This window comes from Tachypleus tridentatus, unplaced genomic scaffold (assembly GCF_004210375.1).
Source record: "Tachypleus tridentatus isolate NWPU-2018 unplaced genomic scaffold, ASM421037v1 Hic_cluster_1, whole genome shotgun sequence".
Classification (NCBI taxonomy): domain Eukaryota; kingdom Metazoa; phylum Arthropoda; class Merostomata; order Xiphosura; family Limulidae; genus Tachypleus; species Tachypleus tridentatus.
The window spans coordinates 22,687,147-22,699,483 of NW_027467777.1; positions in this window are offsets into that span (position 1 = coordinate 22,687,147).

The following is a 12,337-nucleotide window of genomic DNA, read 5'->3' on the forward strand; positions in this document are numbered from 1 at the left end:
ACACTTGTTCAACAAAGTCTTATCTTACACTTGTTCAACAAAGTCTTATCTTACACTTGTTCAACAAAGTCTTATTTTACACTTGTTCAACAAAGTCTTATCTTACACTTGTTCAACAAAGTCTTATTTTACACTTGTTCAACAAAGTCTTATCTTACACTTGTTTCAACAAAGTCTTATCTTACACTTGTTCAAAGTCTTATTTTACACTTGTTCAAAGTCTTATCTTACACTTGTTCAAAGTCTTATCTAAAAAAGTCTTATCTTACACTTGTTCAACAAAGTCTTATCTTACACTTGTTCAACAAAGTCTTATCTTACACTTGTTCAACAAAGTCTTATTTTACACTTGTTCAACAAAGTCTTATCTTACACTTGTTCAACAAAGTCTTATCTTACACTTGTTCAACAAAGTCTTATCTTACACTTGTTCAACAAAGTCTTATCTTACACTTGTTCAACAAAGTCTTATCTTACACTTGTTCAACAAAGTCTTATCTTACACTTGTTCAACAAAGTCTTATATTACACTTGTTCAACAAAGTCTTATCTTACACTTGTTCAACAGTCTTATTTTACACTTGTTCAACAAAGTCTTATCTTACACTTGTTCAACAAAGTCTTATTTTACACTTGTTCAACAAAGTCTTATTCTTACACTTGTTCAACAAAGTCTTATTTTACACTTGTTCAACAAAGTCTTATCTTACACTTGTTCAACAAAGTCTTATCTTACACTTGTTCAACAAAGTCTTATCTTACACTTGTTCAACAAAGTCTTATCTTACACTTGTTCAACAAAGTCTTATCTTACACTTGTTCAACAAAGTCTTATCTTACACTTGTTCAACAAAGTCTTATCTTACACTTGTTCAACAAAGTCTTATCTTACACTTGTTCAACAAAGTCTTATCTTACACTTGTTCAACAAAGTCTTATTTTACACTTGTTCAACAAAGTCTTATATTTACACTTGTTCAACAAAGTCTTATTTACACTTGTTCAACAGTCTTATCTTACACTTGTTCAACAAAGTCTTATTTTACACTTGTTCAACAAAGTCTTATTTTACACTTGTTCAACAAAGTCTTATCTTACACTTGTTCAACAAAGTCTTATCTTACACTTGTTCAACAAAGTCTTATTTTACACTTGTTCAACAAAGTCTTATCTTACACTTGTTCAACAAAGTCTTATCTTACACTTGTTCAACAAAGTCTTATCTTACACTTGTTCAACAAAGTCTTATCTTACACTTGTTCAACAAAGTCTTATATTACACTTGTTCAACAAAGTCTTATTTTACACTTGTTCAACAAAGTCTTATCTTACACTTGTTCAACAAAGTCTTATCTTACACTTGTTCAACAAAGTCTTATCTTACACTTGTTCAACAAAGTCTTATTTTACACTTGTTCAACAAAGTCTTATCTTACACTTGTTCAACAAAGTCTTATCTTACACTTGTTCAACAAAGTCTTATCTTACACTTGTTCAACAAAGTCTTATCTTACACTTGTTCAACAAAGTCTTATTCTTACACTTGTTCAACAAAGTCTTATTTTACACTTGTTCAACAAAGTCTTATTTTACACTTGTTCAACAGTCTTATCTTACACTTGTTCAACAAAGTCTTATTTTACACTTGTTCAACAGTCTTATCTTACACTTGTTCAACAAAGTCTTATCTTACACTTGTTCAACAGTCTTATCTTACACTTGTTCAACAGTCTTATTTTACACTTGTTCAACAAAGTCTTATCTTACACTTGTTCAACAAAGTCTTATTTTACACTTGTTCAACAGTCTTATATTACACTTGTTCAACAAAGTCTTATTTTACACTTGTTCAACAAAGTCTTATTTACACTTGTTCAACAAAGTCTTATCTTACACTTGTTCAACAACAAAGTCTTATCTTACACTTGTTCAACAAAGTCTTATCTTACACTTGTTCAACAAAGTCTTATTTTACACTTGTTCAACAAAGTCTTATCTTACACTTGTTCAACAAAGTCTTATCTTACACTTGTTCAACAAAGTCTTATTTTACACTTGTTCAACAAAGTCTTATTTTACACTTGTTCAACAAAGTCTTATCTTACACTTGTTCAAAGTCTTATCTTACACTTGTTCAACAAGTCTTGTTCAACAAAGTCTTATTTTACACTTGTTCAACAAAGTCTTATCTTACACTTGTTCAACAAAGTCTTATCTTACACTTGTTCAACAAAGTCTTATCTTACACTTGTTCAACAAAGTCTTATCTTACACTTGTTCAACAAAGTCTTATCTTACACTTGTTCAACAAAGTCTTATCTTACACTTGTTCAACAAAGTCTTATCTTACACTTGTTCAACAAAGTCTTATCTTACACTTGTTCAACAAAGTCTTATTTTACACTTGTTCAACAAAGTCTTATCTTACACTTGTTCAACAAAGTCTTATCTTACACTTGTTCAACAAAGTCTTATCTTACACTTGTTCAAAAGTCTTATTTTACACTTGTTCAACAAAGTCTTATCTTACACTTGTTCAACAAAGTCTTATTTTACACTTGTTCAACAAAGTCTTATCTTACACTTGTTCAACAAAGTCTTATCTTACACTTGTTCAACAAAGTCTTATCTTACACTTGTTCAACAAAGTCTTATCTTACACTTGTTCAACAAAGTCTTATCTTACACTTGTTCAACAAAGTCTTATCTTACACTTGTTCAACAAAGTCTTATCTTACACTTGTTCAACAAAGTCTTATTTTACACTTGTTCAACAAAGTCTTATCTTACACTTGTTCAACAAAGTCTTATCTTACACTTGTTCAACAAAGTCTTATCTTACACTTGTTCAACAAAGTCTTATCTTACACTTGTTCAACAGTCTTATTTTACACTTGTTCAACAAAGTCTTATCTTACACTTGTTCAACAAAGTCTTATCTTACACTTGTTCAACAAAGTCTTATTTTACACTTGTTCAACAAAGTCTTATCTTACACTTGTTCAACAAAGTCTTATCTTACACTTGTTCAACAAAGTCTTATCTTACACTTGTTCAACAGTCTTATCTTACACTTGTTCAACAAAGTCTTATCTTACACTTGTTCAACAAAGTCTTATCTTACACTTGTTCAACAAAGTCTTATCTTACACTTGTTCAAAGTCTTATTTTACACTTGTTCAACAAAGTCTTATTTTACACTTGTTCAGCAAAGTCTTATCTTACACTTGTTCAACAGTCTTATTTTACACTTGTTCAACAAAGTCTTATTTTACACTTGTTCAACAAAGTCTTATCTTACACTTGTTCAACAGTCTTATTTTACACTTGTTCAACAAAGTCTTATCTTACACTTGTTCAACAAAGTCTTATCTTACACTTGTTCAACAGTCTTATTTTACACTTGCTCAACAAAGTCTTATATTACACTTGTTCAACAAAGTCTTATCTTACACTTGTTCAACAAAGTCTTATATTACACTTGTTCAACAAAGTCTTATCTTACACTTGTTTAACAAAGTCTTATCTTACACTTGTTCAACAAAGTCTTATTTTACACTTGTTCAGCAAAGTCTTATATTACACTTGTTCAGCAAATTCTTATCTTACTCTTGTTCAACAAGGTCTTATCTTACACTTGTTCAACAAAGTCTTATATTACACTTGTTCAACAAGATCTTATATTACACTTGTTCAACAGTCTTATATTACACTTGTTCAGCAAAGTCTTATCTTACACTTGTTCAACAGTCTTATCTTACACTTGTTCAACAAAGTCTTATCTTACACTTGTTCAACAAAGTCTTATCTTACACTTGTTCAACAGTCTTATTTTACACTTGTTCAACAGTCTTATTTTACACTTGTTCAACAAAGTCTTATCTTACACTTGTTCAACAAAGTCTTATATTACACTTGTTCAACAAAGTCTTATCTTACACTTGTTCAACAAAGTCTTATTTTACACTTGTTCAACAAAGTCTTATTTTACACTTGTTCAACAAAGTCTTATTTTACACTTGTTCAACAAAGTCTTATTTTACACTTGTTCAACAGTCTTATCTTACACTTGTTCAACAGTCTTATCTTACACTTGTTCAACAGTCTTATTTTACACTTGTTCAACAGTCTTATTTTACACTTGTTCAACAAAGTCTTATCTTACACTTGTTCAACAAAGTCTTATTTTACACTTGTTCAACAAAGTCTTATATTACACTTGTTCAACAAAGTCTTATTTTACACTTGTTCAACAAAGTCTTATATTACACTTGTTCAACAAAGTCTTATATTACACTTGTTCAACAGTCTTATCTTACACTTGTTCAACAAAGTCTTATCTTACACTTGTTCAACAAAGTCTTATTTTACACTTGTTCAACAAAGTCTTATCTTACACTTGTTCAACAAAGTCTTATCTTACACTTGTTCAACAGTCTTATTTTACACTTGTTCAACAAAGTCTTATTTTACACTTGTTTAACAAAGTCTTATCTTACACTTGTTCAACAAAGTCTTATCTTACACTTGTTCAACAAGGTCTTATCTTACACTTGTTCAACAAAATCTTATTTTACACTTGTTCAACAAAGTCTTATCTTACACTTGTTCAAAAAAGTCTTATTTTACACTTGTTCAACAAAGTCTTATCTCACACTTGTTCAAAAAAGTCTTATCTTACTCTTGTTCAACAAGGTCTTATCTTACACTTGTTCAACAAAGTCTTATATTACACTTGTTCAACAAAGTCTTATATTACACTTGTTCAACAAAGTCTTATATTACACTTGTTCAACAGTCTTATTTTACACTTAATCAACAAAGTCTTATCTTACACTTGTTCAACAGTCTTATTTTACACTTGTTCAACAAAGTCTTATCTTACACTTGTTCAACAAAGTCTTATTTTACACTTGTTCAACAAAGTCTTATCTTACACTTGTTCAAAAGTCTTATTTTACACTTGTTCAACAAAGTCTTATCTTACACTTGTTCAACAAAGTCTTATTTTACACTTGTTCAACAAAGTCTTATCTTACACTTGTTCAACAAAGTCTTATCTTACACTTGTTCAACAAAGTCTTATTTTACACTTGTTCAATAAAGTCTTATCTTACACTTGTTCAACAGTCTTATCTTACACTTGTTCAACAAAGTCTTATCTTACACTTGTTCAACAAAGTCTTATCTTACACTTGTTCAACAAAGTCTTATCTTACACTTGTTCAACAAAGTCTTATCTTACACTTGTTCAACAGTCTTATTTTACACTTGTTCAACAAAGTCTTATCTTACACTTGTTCAACAAAGTCTTATCTTACACTTGTTCAACAGTCTTATTTTACACTTGTTCAACAAAGTCTTATTTTACACTTGTTCAACAAAGTCTTATCTTACACTTGTTCAACAAAGTCTTATTTTACACTTGTTTAACAAAGTCTTATTTTACACTTGTTCAACAAAGTCTTATCTTACACTTGTTCAACAAAGTCTTATTTTACACTTGTTCAACAAAGTCTTATATTACACTTGTTCAACAGTCTTATCTTACGCTTGTTCAACAAAGTCTTATCTTACACTTGTTCAACAGTCTTATCTTACACTTGTTCAACAAAGTCTTATATTACACTTGTTCAACAAAGTCTTATCTTACACTTGTTTAACAAAGTCTTATATTACACTTGTTCAACAAAGTCTTATCTTACTCTTGTTCAACAAAGTCTTATCTTACACTTGTTCAACAGTCTTATTTTACACTTGTTCAACAAAGTCTTATCTTACACTTGTTCAACAAAGTCTTATCTTACACTTGTTCAACAGTCTTATTTTACACTTGTTCAACAAAGTCTTATCTTACACTTGTTCAACAAAGTCTTATCTTACACTTGTTCAACAGTCTTATTTTACACTTGTTCAACAAAGTCTTATATTACACTTGTTCAACAAAGTCTTATCTTACACTTGTTCAACAAAGTCTTATCTTACACTTGTTTAACAAAGTCTTATCTTACACTTGTTCAACAAAGTCTTATTTTACACTTGTTCAACAAAGTCTTATCTCACACTTGTTCAAAAAAGTCTTATTTTACACTTGTTCAGCAAAGTCTTATCTTACACTTGTTCAACAAAGTCTTATCTTACACTTGTTCAACAGTCTTATTTTACACTTGTTCAACAAAGTCTTATTTTACACTTGTTCAACAAAGTCTTATCTTACACTTGTTCAACAAAGTCTTATCTTACACTTGTTCAACAAGGTCTTATCTTACACTTGTTCAACAAATTCTTATCTTACACTTGTTCATAAAAGTCTTATCTTACATTTGTTCAACAAAGTCTTATCTTACACTTGTTCAACAAAGTCTTATTTTACACTTGTTTAACAAAGTCTTATCTTACACTTGTTCAACAAAGTCTTATCTTACACTTGTTCAACAAAGTCTTATCTTACACTTGTTCAACAAAGTCTTATCTTACACTTGTTCATAAAAGTCTTATCTTACATTTTTTCAACAAAGTCTTATCTTACACTTGTTCAACAAAGTCTTATATCACACTTGTTCAACAAGATCTTATATTACACTTGTTCAACAGTCTTATATTACACTTGTTCAACAAAGTCTTATCTTACACTTGTTCAACAGTCTTATCTTACACTTGTTCAACAAAGTCTTATTTTACACTTGTTCAACAAAGTCTTATCTTACACTTGTTCAAAAAGTCTTATTTTACACTTGTTCAACAAAGTCTTATCTTACACTTGTTCAAAAAGTCTTATTTTACACTTGTTCAACAAAGTCTTATCTTACACTTGTTCAACAAAGTCTTATCTTACACTTGTTCAACAAAGTCTTATTTTACACTTGTTCAACAAAGTCTTATCTTACACTTGTTCAACAAAGTCTTATTTTACACTTGTTCAACAAAGTCTTATCTTACACTTGTTCAACAAAGTCTTATTTTACACTTGTTCAACAAAGTCTTATCTTACACTTGTTCAACAAAGTCTTATCTTACACTTGTTCAACAGTCTTATTTTACACTTGTTCAACAAAGTCTTATTTTACACTTGTTCAACAAAGTCTTATCTTACACTTGTTCAACAAAGTCTTATCTTACACTTGTTCAACAAGGTCTTATCTTACACTTGTTCAACAAAGTCTTATCTTACACTTGTTCAACAAAGTCTTATCTTACACTTGTTCAACAAAGTCTTATCTTACACTTGTTCAACAAAGTCTTATCTTACACTTGTTCAACAAAGTCTTATTTTACACTTGTTCAACAAAGTCTTATCTTACACTTGTTCAAAAAGTCTTATTTTACACTTGTTCAACAAAGTCTTATCTTACACTTGTTCAACAAAGTCTTATCTTACACTTGTTCAACAAAGTCTTATCTTACACTTGTTCAACAAAGTCTTATCTTACACTTGTTCAACAAAGTCTTATATTACACTTGTTCAACAAAGTCTTATATTACACTTGTTCAACAAAGTCTTATATTACACTTGTTCAACAGTCTTATTTTACACTTGTTCAACAAAGTCTTATCTTACACTTGTTCAACAGTCTTATTTTACACTTGTTCAACAAAGTCTTATCTTACACTTGTTCAACAAAGTCTTATTTTACACTTGTTCAACAAAGTCTTATCTTACACTTGTTCAACAAAGTCTTATCTTACACTTGTTCAACAAAGTCTTATTTTACACTTGTTCAACAAAGTCTTATCTTACACTTGTTCAACAAAGTCTTATCTTACACTTGTTCAACAGTCTTATCTTACACTTGTTCAACAAAGTCTTATCTTACACTTGTTCAACAGTCTTATCTTACACTTGTTCAACAAAGTCTTATCTTACACTTGTTCAACAAAGTCTTATTTTACACTTGTTCAGCAAAGTCTTATCTTACACTTGTTCAACAAAGTCTTATCTTACACTTGTTCAACAGTCTTATTTTACACTTGTTCAACAAAGTCTTATCTTACACTTGTTCAACAAAGTCTTATATTACACTTGTTCAACAAAGTCTTATCTTACTCTTGTTCAACAAAGTCTTATCTTACACTTGTTCAACAGTCTTATTTTACACTTGTTCAACAAAGTCTTATCTTACACTTGTTCAACAAAGTCTTATCTTACACTTGTTCAACAAAGTCTTATCTTACACTTGTTCAACAGTCTTATTTTACACTTGTTCAACAAAGTCTTATTTTACACTTGTTCAACAAAGTCTTATCTTACACTTGTTCAACAGTCTTATTTTACACTTGTTCAACAAAGTCTTATCTTACACTTGTTCAACAAAGTCTTATCTTACACTTGTTCAACAGTCTTATTTTACACTTGTTCAACAAAGTCTTATTTTACACTTGTTCAACAAAGTCTTATCTTACACTTGTTCAACAAAGTCTTATATTACACTTGTTCAACAAAGTCTTATCTTACACTTGTTTAACAAAGTCTTTTCTTACACTTGTTCAACAAAGTCTTATTTTACACTTGTTCAGCAAAGTCTTATATTACACTTGTTCAGCAAATTCTTATCTTACTCTTGTTCAACAAGGTCTTATCTTACACTTGTTCAACAAAGTCTTATATTACACTTGTTCAACAAGATCTTATATTACACTTGTTCAACAGTCTTATATTACACTTGTTCAGCAAAGTCTTATCTTACACTTGTTCAACAGTCTTATCTTACACTTGTTCAACAAAGTCTTATCTTACACTTGTTCAACAGTCTTATTTTACACTTGTTCAACAGTCTTATTTTACACTTGTTTAACAAAGTCTTATCTTACACTTGTTCAACAAAGTCTTTTCTTACACTTGTTCAACAAAGTCATATCTTACACTTGTTCAACAGTCTTATTTTACACTTGTTCAACAAAGTCTTATTTTACACTTGTTTAACAAAGTCTTATTTTACACTTGTTCAACAGTCTTATCTTACACTTGTTCAACAGTCTTATCTTACACTTGTTCAACAGTCTTATTTTACACTTGTTCAACAGTCTTATTTTACACTTGTTCAACAAAGTCTTATCTTACACTTGTTCAACAAAGTCTTATTTTACACTTGTTCAACAAAGTCTTATATTACACTTGTTCAACAAAGTCTTATTTTACACTTGTTCAACAAAGTCTTATATTACACTTGTTCAACAAAGTCTTATATTACATTTGTTCAACAGTCTTATCTTACACTTGTTCAACAAAGTCTTATCTTACACTTGTTCAACAAAGTCTTATTTTACACTTGTTCAGCAAAGTCTTATCTTACACTTGTTCAACAAAGTCTTATCTTACACTTGTTCAACAGTCTTATTTTACACTTGTTCAACAAAGTCTTATTTTACACTTGTTTAACAAAGTCTTATCTTACACTTGTTCAACAAAGTCTTATCTTACACTTGTTCAACAAGGTCTTATCTTACACTTGTTCAACAAAATCTTATTTTACACTTGTTCAACAAAGTCTTATCTTACACTTGTTCAAAAAAGTCTTATTTTACACTTGTTCAACAAAGTCTTATCTCACACTTGTTCAAAAAAGTCTTATCTTACTCTTGTTCAACAAGGTCTTATCTTACACTTGTTCAACAAAGTCTTATATTACACTTGTTCAACAAAGTCTTATATTACACTTGTTCAACAAAGTCTTATATTACACTTGTTCAACAGTCTTATTTTACACTTGTTCAACAAAGTCTTATCTTACACTTGTTCAACAGTCTTATTTTACACTTGTTCAACAAAGTCTTATCTTACACTTGTCCCACAAAGTCTTATTTTACACTTGTTCAACAAAGTCTTATCTTACACTTGTTCAAAAAAGTCTTATTTTACACTTGTTCAGCAAAGTCTTATCTTACACTTGTTCAACAAAGTCTTATTTTACACTTTTTCAACAAAGTCTTATATTACACTTGTTCAACAAAGTCTTATCTTACACTTGTTCAACAAAGTCTTATTTTACACTTGTTCAACAAAGTCTTATCTTACACTTGTTCAACAGTCTTATCTTACACTTGTTCAACAAAGTCTTATCTTACACTTGTTTAACAAAGTCTTATCTTACACTTGTTCAGCAAAGTCTTATCTTACTCTTGTTCAACAAAGTCTTATCTTACACTTGTTCAACAGTCTTATTTTACACTTGTTCAACAAAGTCTTATCTTACACTTGTTCAACAAAGTCTTATCTTACACTTGTTCAACAGTCTTATTTTACACTTGTTCAACAAAGTCTTATTTTACACTTGTTCAACAAAGTCTTATCTTACACTTGTTCAACAAAGTCTTATTTTACACTTGTTCAACAAAGTCTTATTTTACACTTGTTCAACAAAGTCTTATCTTACACTTGTTCAACACAGTCTTATTTTACACTTGTTCAACAAAGTCTTATATTACACTTGTTCAACAGTCTTATCTTACGCTTGTTCAACAAAGTCTTATCTTACACTTGTTCAACAGTCTTATCTTACACTTGTTCAACAAAGTCTTATATTACACTTGTTCAACAAAGTCTTATCTTACACTTGTTTAACAAAGTCTTATATTACACTTGTTCAACAAAGTCTTATCTTACACTTGTTCAACAAAGTCTTATCTTACACTTGTTCAACAGTCTTATTTTACACTTGTTCAACAAAGTCTTATCTTACACTTGTTCAACAAAGTCTTATCTTACACTTGTTCAACAGTCTTATTTTACACTTGTTCAACAAAGTCTTATCTTACACTTGTTCAACAAAGTCTTATCTTACACTTGTTCAACAGTCTTATTTTACACTTGCTCAACAAAGTCTTATATTACACTTGTTCAACAAAGTCTTATCTTACACTTGTTCAACAAAGTCTTATATTACACTTGTTCAACAAAGTCTTATCTTACACTTGTTTAACAAAGTCTTATCTTACACTTGTTCAACAAAGTCTTATTTTACACTTGTTCAGCAAAGTCTTATATTACACTTGTTCAGCAAATTCTAATCTTACTCTTGTTCAACAAGGTCTTATCTTACACTTGTTCAACAAAGTCTTATATTACACTTGTTCAACAAGATCTTATATTACACTTGTTCAACAGTCTTATATTACACTTGTTCAGCAAAGTCTTATCTTACACTTGTTCAACAGTCTTATCTTACACTTGTTCAACAAAGTCTTATCTTACACTTGTTCAACAAAGTCTTATCTTACACTTGTTCAACAGTCTTATTTTACACTTGTTCAACAGTCTTATTTTACACTTGTTTAACAAAGTCTTATCTTACACTTGTTCAACAAAGTCTTTTCTTACACTTGTTCAACAAAGTCTTATCTTACACTTGTTCAACAGTCTTATTTTACACTTGTTCAACAATGTCTTATTTTACACTTGTTTAACAAAGTCTTATTTTACACTTGTTCAACAAAGTCTTATTTTACACTTGTTCAACAGTCTTATCTTACACTTGTTCAACAAAGTCTTATATTACACTTGTTCAACAAAGTCTTATCTTACACTTGTTTAACAAAGTGTTTTCTTACACTTGTTCAACAAAGTCTTACTTTACACTTGTTCAGCAAAGTCTTATATTACACTTGTTCAGCAAATTCTTATCTTACTCTTGTTCAACAAGGTCTTATCTTACACTTGTTCAACAAAGTCTTATATTACACTTGTTCAACAAGATCTTATATTACACTTGTTCAACAGTCTTATATTACACTTGTTCAGCAAAGTCTTATCTTACACTTGTTCAACAGTCTTATCTTACACTTGTTCAACAAAGTCTTATCTTACACTTGTTCAACAGTCTTATTTTACACTTGTTCAACAGTCTTATTTTACACTTGTTTAACAAAGTCTTATCTTACACTTGTTCAACAAAGTCTTTTCTTACACTTGTTCAACAAAGTCATATCTTACACTTGTTCAACAGTCTTATTTTACACTTGTTCAACAAAGTCTTATTTTACACTTGTTTAACAAAGTCTTATTTTACACTTGTTCAACAGTCTTATCTTACACTTGTTCAACAATCTTATTTTACACTTGTTCAACAGTCTTATCTTACACTTGTTCAACAGTCTTATCTTACACTTGTTCAACAGTCTTATTTTACACTTGTTCAACAGTCTTATTTTACACTTGTTCAACAAAGTCTTATCTTACACTTGTTCAACAAAGTCTTATTTTACACTTGTTCAACAAAGTCTTATATTACACTTGTTCAACAAAGTCTTATTTTACACTTGTTTAACAAAGTCTTATATTACAGTTGTTCAACAAAGTCTTATATTACATTTGTTCAACAGTCTTATCTTACACTTGTTCAAC